This window comes from Manacus candei, unplaced genomic scaffold (assembly GCF_025592945.1).
Source record: "Manacus candei isolate 608988 ecotype Guabito, Panama unplaced genomic scaffold, ASM2559294v1 h1tg000074l, whole genome shotgun sequence".
NCBI lineage: Eukaryota > Metazoa > Chordata > Aves > Passeriformes > Pipridae > Manacus > Manacus candei.
In genome coordinates, this window is record NW_026138122.1 from 2,484,738 (window position 1) to 2,499,585 (window position 14,848).

The 14,848-nt window shown below is 43.8% G+C and overlaps 1 protein-coding gene and 1 long non-coding RNA gene across 13 annotated transcripts in view; both read left to right on the forward strand.

Moving 5' to 3' along the window:
* Positions 1-782: 782 nt before the first annotated feature.
* On the forward strand, positions 783-8,830 carry LOC127480697 (uncharacterized). The gene is made up of 3 exons (XR_007907999.1): positions 783-3,313; positions 4,224-7,554; positions 8,434-8,830. It is a non-coding gene; the product is annotated as an uncharacterized LOC127480697 (long non-coding RNA).
* Positions 8,831-11,635: 2,805 nt separating this feature from the next.
* The window catches only part of MOB3B (MOB kinase activator 3B), a 92,169-nt gene continuing 88,956 nt past the window's right edge, over positions 11,636-14,848 (forward strand). For 11 of the 12 annotated variants that reach the window (XR_007907990.1, XR_007907992.1, XR_007907994.1 and 8 more), the window contains exon 1: positions 11,636-11,806. The gene's annotated coding sequence lies outside the window, so the exon portion shown is untranslated. Of the gene's footprint in view, positions 11,807-11,860; positions 12,244-14,848 lie in introns of those variants that run through there. The other variant, XR_007907989.1, reaches the window with a different exon arrangement.

A 14,848-nucleotide genomic window follows, 5' to 3' on the forward strand; every position in this document is an offset into this window, starting at 1 on the left:
TCTTGGTGTTCCCATAGATCCACACGGTGAAAGAGAGTGCAGAAAGAAAAACATTACTCTGCCCTGCTAGCCAGTGCATGTAAGGTTAGTCAACAGATCCCTGCTGAAAACTGAAATGAGCTGTACCTGCAACCTTCAGGTTGAACCACTGGCAGGTAAAGAAATAACTTTAAGATTTTATGCTCCCACTGCAAAACGTATGAGTTTGAGCCCTTGGTGGGGTCATCAGTCCAATCATGTTGGTGTCTGCACACCCAATGCAAGCATGTGCATCTCTTTCTCTAAATTGACACTTTGTCCATGCCTTGGCTTGTAAGGCAACCTTCCTTGTATGGAAAGCAGCAGGGTTGTCATTATATAAGAGAGTGAATTAAGGGTGTAGTAACTTTTCTTTTTTTTTAGAGAAACACATGACATTGTGCTCTGTGGCCTGTCTTGTCATGGTAGTCTGAATTCAAATTTAAGTTATTTAGCATTCTGGACTTGTGGAGTCTTCAAAGAATAATTTCTAAGAGTATATTTTATTTAGGTATGTTTTACAAGAAGTAAACACCAGAAGTGTCTTTTCAAGGACTGTATAGTCTTCCTAATTAATAATAATGTTCAAAATTACAGAATTTCATCATTCACCAGCTGATGCTATTGCAGTGAGCTCCTAAACTAATTACATGCTGCAAAAAGCTTCTCCAAGCCTTCCCTCTCCCAGTCGTCAGACTGGAAAATAGGCTTTAATTACACATGTGGGAGTTCAATCTGTGTATGAACAGACCTGAATATCCAAGTGCCCTTGCAATCCACTTCTCTTTTATATCAAGGCTTCCCAATGTTGAGTGCCTCTTCTGATGATAAAATAACCAGATCCAAAACAATTAGGGCCTTGAAAGCTTTGAATTTTCCCTCAGGACTTCTAGGCAGCCAGTGCAGCTGTCTGAGCAGCAGTGTAATGCTCTCCTGTCGTAAAGTCCTACTTAAGTGAGCTGCCAGGATCCAAATTAGTTTTGGTGTCCAAGTGGTGTCATTAAATAGAAGGAGAGATTAGGGCTAGGTAGGGAATGGCCCAGCCTGAATCTGAAACATTAATCCACAGCTTTTCCAGTTCCATATATATCTTTCTGATAAGTGTCAAAATGCTATGTCAACACTCATCAGGTAAGACTAAGTGCTAAGCAAAAATAATTATCATTGTGTGTGTGGGGACCTTTTAAAGTGTATGTTCATACCGAAACTGCTCTGATGTGTCATTTATGACACATAGTGTCTGAAAGACACCGTGAACTTTTCTGTACTCCATAAATGTTGTCAAGTATTTAGGAACAAAACATGGCAGAAGTTGATTCATGGCTGGTCTCTCTTCAAAATATGGTAGAAATATTTAAAGAGTAGTGATATTCTGCACCACTCCCATATTTTTCCTCCTTTCCTATGGTATTTGCCCAATAAATGGCAGGCCAAGCTAACACTACATAGACTTAATGTTTATCCATGAAAAATAATTCGGAGTGTGTTCAAAAAGGGATATAGACTCTCTAATACATACTGAGATCACCAGGAACTTGGGCAAAGAAGGCAGTTTGCAGGACTTTGCATGTGATCCTTTGATGATCTGCTGCAAATACAGATGGAGGAAGGATCATGGCAGTTTTAAGCAGGAGCTGAGAAGTTCCATGGAGGCTTCTAAGAGTGCAGGGAAAATAGATCAGGAGAAAACCTGGAATCAGATCTAGTAGTAGCCTTCCTTAGCAGAGTATTTTAAGTAGCTCTTGTGCACCAGGAAGGAGTCAGGCTGGATTCTGAGTATGAAATTTCCTCTTTCCATAGCACTGTAGCTATATCTTTCTCTCATCTCTGTGTGTCCAGTGTTAAACAGAACATTTCTCTTTCTCATTTCCTACTGTAGCAAATACTGGTGGGTAAGTTGGCCTAAGTGAGAATATAAGCTTGTCTGATGGTTGGTAAGACCTGGAGATCTCTTTGCTTCCTCTCCTGATGAGGCTGTTTTGTGCATTGTGTCCTCTTGCAAAACACTGTCAGCAAGGGCTGAAGGAGAGGGTTCCTCTGCGGAGGGCTCATTAGTTCATCTGGTGTCCTCAGGTTAAGCAAGCATCCAGGCTGCCCTGTCTGGTGCTCTAAAGGATTTTCACCTGTTGAAGAGATATCCTTCAACTATTATGGGACCATTGTTTTTGGCTGGGCCTCTTCTGTAATGTGACTTGAGTCACATTACAGAAAGAAAATCCTCCATCAAATAGCTCTTAATGGAGTCAGAAACTGAACCAATGTGTGCTTTGTGGACCTGACAGAGTCCTGAGTCCCTTCATGTTACATTAATGTTATAGCCATCTCAGGAGGAGATATGATTTTGCCACTAGTTTCAGAAAAGCAAAGGAGGGGACTTCTGTTTTTTCAAAATGTAGTAAGATTTTAGCTCTTTCTAATACACACATTTCCAGTAAAAAAAAATCCTAAAGAGATGTTGCCACTATAAGAGCAGAAGTAAATTCAGAGAGCATCTTGAATATAACCATTGTCCCGTGAGAAGCCTTGAGCAGTGTTTGACTCAGAGGAAACAGTAACTGGATTTTACTGTTTACTTTTTGCTGCACAGGAATGGCAAACAATACTCTAATCTCAGAGGGACAAAGGGCACCAAGTTCCACTCTTGGTCACCTTCACATAAACATATAATGTTCTCATTGCTAGAAGTGGAAGATTTTCTTGGTTTATGCTGCTAAAATTGGATAAAACTTGTTTCCATGTACTTCAAGGTAAAATCTGGAAGGCAATACCTATTACCAGCAGAGGGGTTATACTTTGCATTGGAGAGTTCTAGGATGTTAGGGGAGGTTTAGGTTGGATATTAGAAAGAGGTTCTTCACCCAGAGGGTGGTTTGGTGATGCAACAGGCTCCCCAGGGAAGTGGTCCAAGCACCAAACCTGACAGAGTTAAAGAAGCATTTGGGTGATACTCTCAGGCACGTGGTGTGACTCTTGGGGATGGTCCTGTGCAGGGCCAGGAGTTGAACTCAATGATCCTTGTGGGTCTCCTCCAACTCAGCATATTCTGTGATTCTGTGACTCTGTGAAAATTTTGCTTAATGCAAAAGCAAGGCTAATAATTGGGTCACATGTTGTCTTTTCCCTCTAGGTACTGTGTTTTCCTCTTTGATTTTAGCATCATTCATGCTGCTTAGCCAACATCAAAGAGATTGTGTTACTATAGAAATACACAAGTATCTGCCTCTCTCCATCAACTGCCAGCCAGAGAAAACTGTGAGAATATCCCACAGATGAGCAGAAGCAGACAGGCAGCAAGGTAAACAAGATGATTCAGGCAGGTCTCTTGACTTCAGCAGTGTTTCTCTTTCACTTGTGAAACCACTAGCAAATGTAATTCACAGGTGTTCAGCTGCTCTCCCAACAAAACAGGACTCTTGTGAGGCAGTGCCATGGGTTTTGACAGCAATAACTGTATCTGAGCACCCTATCCACAGATTAATACCAGCATCAGACCTCAGATAAATACGGGTTATTTTCTTCCCCCCCTTGCCAAATTTGCAGCCCAGACAGATAATTAACTCTCAAGGCACTTGTGACAGAGTCAGAGTAAAGGCAGGGATCTAATGGCACATGTGCAGCAAAACATACTTAGGCCTCTGGCACCACGACGAGGCCACCAAATGTTCTTGCTGATGACATTCAGCTGCTGGAAATGAATTTTTCTACGGGCAACTATAATTATTATGACAATCAGCAAAGGGAATAGCTGTCTTTCTGAATCACTGAACCAAAAAATAGGCTTTTGACAGGATCATCATAATCTCTGGCCAACATCAACAAAAAAAAAGGCTCAAACCCTAATAAAGCTGTCATGGGGCCACCCAATGGTTTTATTCAGAATTCTTGTGCCTTCCCTTCTCATGATCTGCCTCTTGGCAGGACTGGGAATGATGAGATCTGATTGTGAGGAGTAGCCATTATACACGAGCTGTTTATGGATGCTCTGTAAGCCACCTGAAAGGATGGTAAAGCCATTACAGTGCTTTTTATAACACAATATTCACAGCTGCTGCTTGCCACGATATTGTGTATACTGGAACATTGCAGAAAGCCATATTAAATGTAAAAAAAAAAAGTCAATATATGAAAAAGCTGATTCTGTGTTTACTCATGATAGCAAGAACGCTGTTTGAAATCTCCCCTAACAAACCATCTTCTTTTACCAGGTGTATCAGTGGGAGATTTCCAGGGTGTGATTCTTTGGAACATGTGAAAAGTCAGGACTGGTGGCACAGTTCCTAAATATAATAGAGAAAAGATTTACTGCCATAATATTTCTGTTTAACATCAAAAATTTCAATGTATGTTTCCTATATTAAAAAAAAAAAAAAAAAAAAAGGCAAACCAGAGTAACGTGCCTCTAGGGACTTTGAAGCAGACTTTCTACTACAAATATTGACACCATTTGGAAATATATTAGATGTATTGCTATATTAAAAAAAAAGAGAAGGATGAGAGGAAGAGAGAGAAAGAGAAAGAAAGATAAAGAAAGAAAGCAAGAGAAGGAAAGAAAGAAAGTGAAGGAAAGAAAGAGAAAGAAAGAAAGAGAAGAAAAGAAAGAGAAGGAAAGAAAGAAAGAGAAGGAAAGAAGGAGAAGGAAAGAAAGAAAGAAAGCGAAGGAAGAGAGAGAAAGAGAAAGAAAGAAAGAAAAAAAAAGAAAGAGAAGGAAAGAAAAAGAAGGAAAGAAAGAAAGAGAAGGAAAGAAAGAAAGAAAGGAAGAAAGAAAGAAAGGAAGAAAGAAAGAAAGAAAGGAAGAAAGAAAGAAAGAAAGAAAGAAAGAAAGAAAGAAAGAAAGAAAGAAAGAAAGAAAGAAAGAAAGAAAGAAAGGAAGAAAGAAAGAAAGAAGAATTCCGCATCTTCTTTTTATAGGAGAGAAACAGTCTCTTTCTATTTGTAATCACAGGAGCACATGTGTATGGTAGGAAGGTAAACTGTCTATCTGTCCCACACGGTGGGAGGTGGAGTCCACATTTTTGCATCTGAGTTGTTCTGGCCCTCTAAATCAGGTGCCTAGGGACTAGAAATATGGCTAGTAATGAATATGTGGAAGAGACACATTTGTTTGCAGCAGCAGGTGCATCATGGTGGTACCAGCTCCCAGGAAGACAGTTCTGGCCTCACTGTACTTCAGACACTCCCTCGGCAACACCAGCATCAGCTTGCCTTCAGCACAGGTGCAAACATCCCAGCCCTGCAGGCATAGCTGTTTGCAGTCCAAGCCTCTGCAGCCCAACCAACTGCCTCTTGTGGCCATGCCTGGGCTGGAGAATACTCTGTATGTTGTCAGAATCATCCGAGAAGCAACTATACTAGATCTGTGCCATACATAGGGATTTCAAGGATATAGTATGGTATGGAAGAGTGTTACTGTGTTGAGTATGTCCTTATGACAGCAGGCATTTACTGCGGAGTAATGTAGAGTTAGGTTAGAACTTAATGCTCAGCACTGTGTAGAGTGTAGCTATGCTGTGAACAATGAAGAGCTGTTAAAATCACAGTTCATTCCTGACAGATACTGCCATGAAGTACCCTCCAGGCTACCAACTGAAAGGAATGTACGGAGGTAGAAAAATCCTGTAAGAAAGTATACTTGGTTTTGAATGCACTGTGGCTTGAACCTATTCAGAGTTTCATTGACTGATTCTCTGTATGTCCTGAATTTTTTGTTTGTCTGTTTCCATTTTTTTTGCTTTACCACTTTTCTACAAATGGCACAGGGAAACTAAGTCCTGCTGGTGATGAAAAAGGAAAACCCTTTTAAAGGTGAACATAGAAGATCTCCTCTACAAACACAAAGGGCACACAATGTTCTCTTCCTTTCAAGATATTCTGCTGAGTATTCAAGATATTTCACAGACTCAAAAATGCTAGTAAGCTAGGCATGTTCTAATATAGTACTTTGCTGTAATCTCTCCTTCTTCCTTCCTCACATCACAAGGCAACCTTTGTACCTTGAGTATTGGTTTTAATAGCTGTAAAATGTTTTTTGGTTGTTTTTTTTTTAAAAAAAGTGGTTTTTATTTAACTTAAAAAAGGACTTTCAAACACAGTACTTCTGATAACAGTGTAGCTATAAGCCACTGGCTATGTGCTCAGAGGCCATAGCATGGCATAGTCCTGTGGTTTTAGTAAGGCTCTGTAACTTATAGTCAGTAGTAAGACCAGTCCTAACATACACACAACTGAGTGTTGGTAAACACAAAGGCTTCAATACTTACTTCAAAACAATATGGAGTTGTTTAAGTTACATTATAAAGCTTTTTTCAGTCACAGTCATTTGAAGATTCATGTGCCTACAAGTCCTGACATGACAGCCTGCTATAACCTACTTCAATGCAAAATCATCTGATCTGGACTGCCACTGATGGTGGCTGAGCTAAATGAAGATGCTTTATTTTTCAGGAAAGCAAACTCAGCTTTGTGGGTGCTAGTCATCAGCAAATGGGAGGCAATAAGCTGCTGTGGACAGTAGCTTCTTAAATGCCTCAGCTGATTCTGCCAGCTGTTGTTTAGCAATGGCCTCCTTTGGCTTGCTTTAAGCTGATGTACAGTTAAGAGCAGAAGAATGGTGAGGAGATAGGCAATGGGTGCCAGCATAGCAATGACCCAGATATTGCTTATAATGAAACCCTTTGTGCTTTGTCAAGATCACTATTCTATATTTTAATACATTTTTGCTTATGTTGCCTTTGGCTGTTTTTCCCCAAAATGTGCTGTGTGTCATGCACTTTTTGTGTGATAGCTTGCAAGGTTATCCATGTAGTCATGACACTTGGTGCCCATGTGCTACCTCACATAAAAAGCTTCATAAAATCACTCCCACTGTTCTCCACCATAGGCTGTCACTTCATGGTGCCAGGGACTTCCCCTCTTGCTGTTTTCCTCTGATGCCTGAAAAATTGGGAGGAAAAAACCTCTCCAGACAATATTAGCATGGATAAGATAGAGAGCAGGTCTTTAATGAAGGCCTTCTGGTGCAAGGAGTACAAAGACATGCCCTCGTGTCCAGGGGTTCCACAATTTGTGGTCTGATCCAAGAACTATCTGCCCCTAGATCCTCCCCAAATCTGCCCCCTTGGCACACCTCCCTGGAAATTGAGTCAGAGGTTCCAAGACCCCTTTCTTACTCATCTTCCTCTTCTTCACAGCACGTACTGCCTTTGGAGCTTCTCCAGAGTTCCAGGCTTGAGGGTTGCTTTGACAATGATGGTATCTTGTTGTTCAGGCCTGGGGTGCGTATGTTCTTAAACAAGATGTATTTACTACAGTCCTACATTGAAAGGAGACTAAACAAGCCTTAGAAGATTTGGTATGAGGTGGGGGATAGAGTTTGTAAGTGTTAACTACCATTCTAAAGTGTGAGAGATTATACAATTATACTAAATCTATATTTATTACACAGCTACCTTAAAATCTACAAAAAGCTAAAAATCCTAAAAATTCTGAAGCATCACCTCGCTCAGGAAACTACGTGGGAACTGCTGATGGGATGCTGAGGTAATAAATGCCTTCTGACCATTGCTGTGTGCGTTGTGCTTGTGTATCCAGCCCTTCTCAAGTCCATGCTGACATCACAACTGGCGGAGGCCAGTCTGGTATCTCCATCTGGATAGAGCAGCTGATTCAGGGCTGAAATCAGTTAAATTTGATGTAGAATGGAGTAAAAATTATCTCCAAGTTGAAGTTGGGTTTAACAAAGCCACAGCAATCTCTTGTAGACTCAAATCAAAACCATAAGCTGGCCACTTGAAAAAGGAAAGAGGATGAGGCAGGCTTTAATTTTACCCTGCTTTCCCAAAAAAACAGAGTTTATGATAGCATCTTGGTTTCATACACGTTTGTGTTCTTCCAACTGTCCCTACTTCAACTTTGATTTTGCTAGACATTTTTGTAAAATCAGTTAAGAGATACAAATTTCAAAAATTGTATGTTCCAGCAGTTCCTATGCAAATTTCTGTCACAGTAGACAAACAGGTGTACATAAACTTTGTGATCTAGGGAGAAAGCAATGTGAATTTAGTCTTATCAGGCACAAACCCCCAAAACAAAACAAAAAATGAGAAGGGCCACAGGGAAGTAACCCTTGCAAGTTCCACTTCAAAGATCTTGATTCTTTCAGAGCATCTAAGCACATCCAGCACCAAACAGAGGAACATCACAACAGGTTGTTCCCACTAATTTAAATTGTTTGTACCAATGGGATCTGTCCCATCTATATAATTCTCCATTCTGGATTCTAAACAATGGAAGTTATTCAGAAGTCCTCAACCACTTCATGCCAAATTAAACTGCATTTCACTTTGCTTGTACTGACAACAATTAATCTGAAGATACAATTTTTTTTTCTTTTTTCCTTGAACTGTGTATTTTGTGCAGTAGGAAGAGGAAAGACCCTTGACTTCAGTATCTTCACTGCATGTTCTTAGAATAATAGGCCATAGATGACTGAATCAATTGCTTGTTAAATTCTGCTGAAGTAAACTGACTGATTGGGTTCACAGTCCTAGTCTCTGGCTTCTCTCCCAGCAGCAAAGGAGCAACCTCCATCGAGTATACTGGTGAATGTGGCCATGGCAATGATCCAGAGTACACCATGACTACAGAGAAGGGAGAGACAGGCATCTTCCTGTACAGAGAGTTAGCTGTCCTTGATGTGCTTTTAAGTACTCTAGTAATTTGTGGTGGTTAGAAAATAAAGGGTTTGTGGATTGAAGTTCAGGAAAAGAACTGTGTCTGTAGTTTGTCCTTTCTGGACTCTAGTTTGACACAAAAATAAATCCTTCCTAAGCAAAGCTGGCAGGTTCTTGATATGCTTTAATTATTATAAATCACAGAAAAGAAAATGCTGTCCTCAAAGGCACTGTCTGTCCCTGTTTTAGGTTATATAACCAAATGCATCTCGTCAACTACACCCGCTGAGTTTTTGAAACATCATTCCACGGAGTATTTAGAGGGATTTAAACCTTTGGGGATAATGGGAAGACTGTAGCTTGTTTTGGTTGTTCAGTCGTTCTAACAGGGAACTTGACTGAAAATTGCTTTACTGTGTTGCTGGGGTTTGACCTGGCATTGTCCTAATACTGTGTTTAAGTCTTTCCAAATACTTTAGGAAATTTTGAGTATGGCACTTTCTTTTCTTTTATCTACTCCTTCTTAGGGGTGCGATCCCACAAAGTCTCTGTACATATATTTTATCATCTTCAGTTTTGTACATGGGAATATGGGGTACAGTAATGTCAGTGTCAAACCAGGCTGCAGCTCAGGAAAAAGAAAGAACTGACTCACTGCCTGGAAGCAGGGAATTGGTGATGACATAACAAAGCAGTTCTACCAATGACTTAAACCTGTTCATTCAGCTATCAGAAAGAAGATTATTTCTACTGCTATTTGTTCAGAAAGCTTTGTGAGAAACACCTATTGGCTGACACACTAAAACTAAAACGTTGTTTCAAAAAGGGTCGCTTTTCAGACAGTTCTTGCTGTGTTTGCAAAAGTGCAAGGGTTACTTCCATTATCTTTATTTGCACATATTTAGAAATAAAAGTTAATCAGTCACAATAGGGTATTTCCTTCCAAGTAACTCAGTCTCCCACCCCAGTCACAACCTGCTTGCAGCCTCTTAGTTACCCATTCACCTTTTCTTCTCTGGTTTGGTAGACAATAGCTCCTAAACCAAGCTCTCACTTAAGAGGCTACACATTCACCTTCACTCAGGCTAGCTGAGGTTCTGCTCTTCTTCTGCCACATGGGAACTGCTGCCTCCCTTCATCTCCCATTTGAAAGGAAAGAGAAGTTGGGCCCTTCTGTGACGGGACAGTTGGGGTCCACAGCAGGGAAAAGATGCCATCTTCCTTTGCCTTTCACAGAGGGAAAGGAGGCATGCCGGTCTTCAACAAACCTTGCTGACTTGCTGCTATCTTGTCCAAACCTGTAAAGTGGGCAGTTCTTTCCCCCATGCCTTCTGCAATGTGATTCCTGCAGAGGTCAGACTGACTAGTCCACAGGGATAATTGTCCCTGCTTGCCATGCTGCTCTTGTTCACGGAAGAACACTTTCAATTTTGCATGATTCTTTGTCTTGCATCTTCATTAGGGTGTATGGTCCCTTGTGGGTTTCTGCTACTTGAAAACAGGGGGATTTGGATTTTGTTCATTCAGTGAAAACAGGATTTCCCAAACTCAGTCAGCATTGCTGTTGGGTTTAAAATTTTTCTACTTAAGAACAGAGAATTTGGCATATAACCACTTTATTTTTAGTTGAGTAGCAGTGAACTGGGTCTCTGCTGTTACTCCCTCTCTTCCCTCCCACCTCCTGCCTTTTTTTGTTTGTCAGTGAAAAGACGGGTCAGATGGGAAGGTGAAAGAAATCTTTGTAGGCATGAAAAAGAAAGGACTTTTTGCCCAAGCTGTATATATATAGTCAGCTGGCAGAATGTGTGTTATTGTTGGGTTTTCTTCCCTACTGAGATAATCAAATCAATGTAACTGTGAAGGTAGATATTGCTACACAAATGGTTTTATATCAACCTACTCCTGTAAATGCCATGGGTTAGATAAACCAAAAATTCCATTAGCTGATAAAACAGCAATATTATTTATTTTATCCTCTAACCCTGAGGTAAAGGACCATGGTCCATGGTGTATGCTGATGACCACCACATGAGCAGGGATACTGCTGCAGAGGGCACAATCCTACAAAGCACTGTGTCTGTGAGGAGCCCTGTGAAAGGGGGTCATGGAGGCTGACATTTTTCTGCTATTATTACAGAGGCTCCATGTTAGGTCAAAGTTCCATATTTATTGCCTAAACTGAAGTTTTTCCCCAAACTCTGTGCAGTGTGGTGGGGGATTGGGCCTCTTCCTTGTGGGAAGTGATTCTCCTCCTCTGCTCTGTGCTGGTGAGTCCTTGAGTCCCTTGTGCAGTTTTGGCTACCATAAGAAAAATATTAAAGTATTAGAGAGGGTCCAAAGGAGGGCAATGAGAATGGTGAATTGTCTGCAGAGGAAGCTACATGAGGAGTGGCTGAGGTCAGCTGGTCTGTTCATCCTGGAGGAGACTGAAGGGAGACCTCATCGTGGTCTTCAACATCCTCACAAAGGGAAGCAGAGGGCCAGGTACAGATCTCTTCACCCTTGTGACCAGTGACAGGACCCGAGGAAACAGCATGAAGCTGAGTCACGGGACGTTTAGGTTGGGTTTCAGGAAAAGGTTCTTTACCCAGAGGGTTACTGAGCACTGGAAAAGTCTCCTCACACTGGAAGTGTCCCGGGCAGGGCCAGGAGTTGGACTCGATGATCCGCGTGGGTCCGTTCCAATTCAGGCCATTCCGTGCTTCTGCAGGGACGGGGGTTGCCCCTCGGATGTGGCCGCAGGGGAGTGTGCCGCCGTGGCACGGGCTGGGAGGCCACGGGGCACCCCGGGAGCGGAGTGGAGCCGCTGCCGGGCCCGTGTTCGCGCCCCCCGGCAGGGCAGGTGCGCCGCCATGTCCGCGCCGCCGCCGGGGCCGCCAGGGGCCGCCCTGCGCCGCGGGAGCGCGGGCCGGGGGAGGCGCTCGGGGCGGGGCGGGGGCGGACAGCGCCGGGCCGGGCACGGCCGCGCCGGGCACAGCCGAGCTCGGCGGGGCAGCGCCGCGCCACCGCCGGGGCTGGCGGAACGCGGGAGAGCCGTGCCGGACTGCGGCGTCCTTTCCCTGGCTGTCCTGCGAGCGAGGCACCTGGAGGGGCAGCGACGGCGCCCGGAGCGGTGGGAGGTACGGCGGCGGCAGTGGGTCGGGGCGGCGCACGCGGGGGAGCGGGGAGGGGTCGGTCCCGCCGCCTGCAAACTTCCCGCCGGGAGCGGGACGCGTTCGCCCGTTCCCTTTTCCGCTCAGTCCGAGGAGAAGTGTCCCTCCGGGTTCGCTCCCCAGCTCCTCCCGACCCCACGGGGAGGCGGCCCGGCCTGCCGGGCTCGGGGGCACGGCCGGTGTCCACCCCCGCCGGGAGGGGCTCCCGCTGCCCCGCCGGCCTCAGGAGGGGGCGGGGGCGGGACGCGCCCCGGTCCGGGCCGGAGCGGCAGGTGGGCGCCGCGCGAGGGGACGGGACGGAGCCTGCGAGCGCGCTGAGCAGCCCCCGGCTGGCCCGCAGCCCTCACGAAGATGCGCTTTCCGAAGTGCTCTCCTTCTTCCCCTCCCCAGCCCGTCTCCTAGAGGTGGGTCGCTGCGTGCTTCCCCGCAGAGCTTCAGGAGTCGGCTCGGTCTCGCCTGTGAGCGGCGGGCTCTGCGGACCTGTTGCCGCACGGCGGGAGCCGGGAGCGAGCGGGACGAGCCGCCCCCAGGCTGGGCGCAGAGGCTCCCGCCGCCCTCCTGCACCGTGCCCTGGCACAGGGAGGCGAGGTCCGAGCCCTGCGTGCTGGTCCTGCTGTACTCGTGCTGAGCAGAGGGATGGGAGGCTCAGCGCCACGGGCCGGGAGCTTGTGTTCTGGCGTGGCAAACGCTGAGACGCAGCTTGTTAAAAATGTCAATTTTCCCACAGTTCCTTTAATCTTGGGGGCGAAGTTAGTCTGTCGAGAAACCTGCCATGCACCTGATCTGCCTGATCTATTAGTTGTGGCGACCCAGGCTCAGGGTACTGATTTTGCTTTCAGTTTGCAAGGTTGCTCAAGGAAAAATGGTTTGTGTTAAACTCCTTGTTCACTGTTGAAACTCAGTATTTGAAATTTCTGAAAGTCTTTGCAGCATCAAAATGTGATGATCTGACAACTGGTTTCTCAGAGGCTGACCCAGGGCTTATTATGGAGAAATGAGTAATGGCTGGTGCAAGGAGTAGCAAACCCTAGAGGTGTGCGCTGTTGGCTTAAAAAAGAAAAGCTGCAGTGCAAACATAGGGCAATACTGGTTGGCATAGGCTCTTGGAGAGTCCTACTTGAAACTAATTGACCCTGCAGGTCATCTTTCTTTCTTCTGGCAAGACCACTACCAGCTGACATTTAAAGATGTAGGGGCCTTCCTGCTCCCATTTTGATGGGCAAATCAACCTGTTCTGGGGCTACTTGTGGGCAGCTCTCATAAGCAAAATATTCTGATTGATGCAGGTGCGTGTCCTAAACCAGGGTGGAACAAGAACAAGTTAGCTGGATGATTATCAGGTATAAAGTGTATTTGAGGATCCTTCCCACCCGTGCTTAGATTGCAGTGATTTCTTGTATAAACAACAGGATTGTGTTTCTGTTCTCCAAGTCGTTTAGCTGTACTTTAAACACAGATATAATCTGTATATAACAGAGGATATTTGTGAGAAAATCCTCTGGACATCTCAGACTGGAGATGTGCTGTGGTAAATAGAGGGGGGGAGCCTGTTTCCCCCCTTTCCACAGCAAAGCATGTTACTCAAGATTTGGTCCTCTGAGTGGACCAACAGTTGCGACAGTTGTACTTCTCCATGTCATGGGGCAGAGAAAAGAGCATTCCTGGCACAAAAAAATAAAAAGGGAGGCAACTGTTCTTTTTTAACAGAGAGCCTGCACATCTGAAAGAGGGGCGTAGGGTAGAAAGAAGAGGGATACAAGGTAGACCAGGTACAGTCAAGCAATACTGAGTTCCAGAAAGTGCTAAAGAGAAAATGAGGTGGGTGCAGAATAGTGTGATGTTGCTTGTCATCAAGTATCTTGGAATGATGATTTTATTCAGTCTGCTTGTGTGTTGGGGTAGTAGCTGGTGCTGCTTAGAGTGCATTAGTGAGTGATGTGGAACTTGGGACTGGACCAAATCACTTCAGCTCCTTTGCTGGTATTTCTCTGCTGATAAATGTTTTTTTATCAACTGCCAGCAAAGTACTTGGCATTGTTGGGTCAGAGAAGCAGAGAGGTCCAAGTGCACTGAGAACTGGGATCACAGAGTGCTTTGGAACAACAATTGTTTAAAAATGTTACAGGGAAAAATATGTTACTTTGTTTAATATTCAGTCTTTATCACTAGTTCGGTAAACAGATCTCAGATGGAATATTTTATAGTCAAAACACAATGTTACTTTCATTCTTCTGTTTTAGGATATTATCTCGGGATTGATTAGGTGCTTCAGTAGTACCTTTGACAGATAAGTATCTTGTGAGCCTCTTCTGAGCCAGGGGCTTAGGTAGGCCTGTGCAGATAAGGTGGAGAGAGAAAGCTGAAATGAGTAACATATAACTGGAATTTTAATGCTAACTACTGTAGAATTAAATTTATTTCCAGAGGAATTATCACCTTACTACTCCACTAAGCTGCTTCGGTGATGCATAATTAGCATATCGATATATTAAAGGAAAAATGCTTACAAATGAACTGCAGGTATGCCTGAAGATGAGTCAGTCATACACAGAATAACTGAGAGGCTCTTTTAAAAGAGTTTGGACCAGTCAAGAAGAGTAGAAGAGGTTTTGCTCACTGTTATTCTGTGTTGTCCACTTAGGGGATATTGAAATATAGTCACTTTTTCTTTAAAGAAATTTTAAGTGGGTTTGAATTGCTGTGAAAATTCTAAGAGTTTTGAATACCATTTTTATTTTCTCATTTTAGTGTCTTTTTTTCCTACCTTTGTTGTTATATTCACTAGCGTGATATTAGAGTGCCTCATTAAGGTAGACATTGAAGTGGTGTTTATCCACAGGGGTATCAAAACTAACAAACTAAAAAACTTGAAAAAGCAGACGTGTTCTTGTGCAGTCCTGCTTTTGTTTCTTTGGGTCTCCAGTCACAGTAATGACTCAAAGTTACAAACGTTACAAAAATTTAATTGTAATAGTTACATGTAACAACAGCAGTCTAAATTTTTTTCAT